Source organism: Gorilla gorilla, chromosome 4 (assembly GCF_029281585.2).
Source record: "Gorilla gorilla gorilla isolate KB3781 chromosome 4, NHGRI_mGorGor1-v2.1_pri, whole genome shotgun sequence".
NCBI lineage: Eukaryota > Metazoa > Chordata > Mammalia > Primates > Hominidae > Gorilla > Gorilla gorilla.
In genome coordinates, this window is record NC_073228.2 from 49025104 (window position 1) to 49026353 (window position 1250).

Genomic DNA, 1250 nt, shown 5'->3' on the forward strand with positions numbered 1-1250 from the left:
CTGCCAAGCCGAGATCCTAAGGACCTCCCCAAAGGAGTAGGTCGTGGCCTTCCCGAAGCGCAGTAGTCACGGTGGAAACGGAAGCGTGCCGCATAAGCCTACCGTCTACCGCCCGCAGATCAGGAACCTCGCGGTACTTCAGGGAAACAGTTAAGTCGAGCCGGCGCGTCACAGGCACTCGGCGTGCAAGCCGCCCCGCAGGTGCTACCGTCTCTTACCTCCCTCTACTTTTAGGAGACGCGTTGTATCCCCGGAGGGGGTGCACCGTTCCTGGAGGTACTGCAATACCAGGTCGATGCGTGGAGTGGACGGAGCAAGCTCCTATTCCATCTCCCTGCTCCAAAAATCCATTTAATATATTGTCCTCGGATAGAGGACGTATCAGATATTAAACTGATAAGAACAGATACTACACTTGATCTTAGCCAAAAGGCCGAGAAGCGATGCGGTCGCCTTCGCGCCCGCCGTCACCGTCCCACTCTCATCCACATTCAAGTCGCGGTGAGAGCCCCAGCCTCGCTCCTTGCCCCATTCCCTCTGTCTCGTCCACAGCGCTATTGACGCCCTTACACTCTCGGGCTGATTTCTCATTCTCCGCCTTTGAAAAGGGAAATCTTACACCCGTGCTTCTTCCGGCGTTCCCGGGCTTTCATTTCGAATTTGCATGCCCCGCCCTTTCACAGAGGGCGTGGCCTCCGCCGTTGACTCCGCCCCCGGGGCCGCCTCTGCCTGGGGGAGCCGGGGCTCCGCTGGGGGCGACTTCCTTGTTCGTACGGAGCCAGCGGAAAGACAGAACCGGAAGGGACTGGGGGCGAAGGCGACGGGGGTCTGTGGAAGAGACCTGTCGGCGGAGAGCGGTCCACGTTTTCCTGGAGAAAGACGAGGCCCCAGGGCAGGAGCGCGGGCTGCGCTGGGCCTTTACTTCGCCGCCCGCGGGCGGGGAGACCGGCCCCGTACCCGAGGGGACGAGGGGCCCATGCCCAGTCAGGGAAGCCGAAGGCCTGGAGGGGCTTCCGGGAGCAGGGGCTGGAGTTCCTCTGCCAGGCAGGAGGCTGGCACCAGACACCCGGCAGAGGGAGGCGGCGAGGGCCCAGCAAGGATTCTCCCCAGCCCCTGTGCCTGCGTCTCCTGCGGCTTCTGTGCGCGGACCGTGTCCTGTGCTGTGTAGGGAAAGCTGCCTCTCTGCTCGGGACGTGGATTCCTTTCCCCTCCTCCTCGCCTGGCTACCTCTGACGCAGGTCGTCAGGACT

General features: G+C 62.4%; 1 non-coding gene across 1 annotated transcript; it reads right to left on the reverse strand.

Moving 5' to 3' along the window:
• Positions 1-254: 254 nt before the first annotated feature.
• Positions 255-445, reverse strand: LOC129533998 (U2 spliceosomal RNA). The gene has a single exon (XR_008680411.2). It is a non-coding gene; the product is annotated as a U2 spliceosomal RNA (small nuclear RNA).
• Between the last annotated feature and the right edge of the window lie 805 nt (positions 446-1250).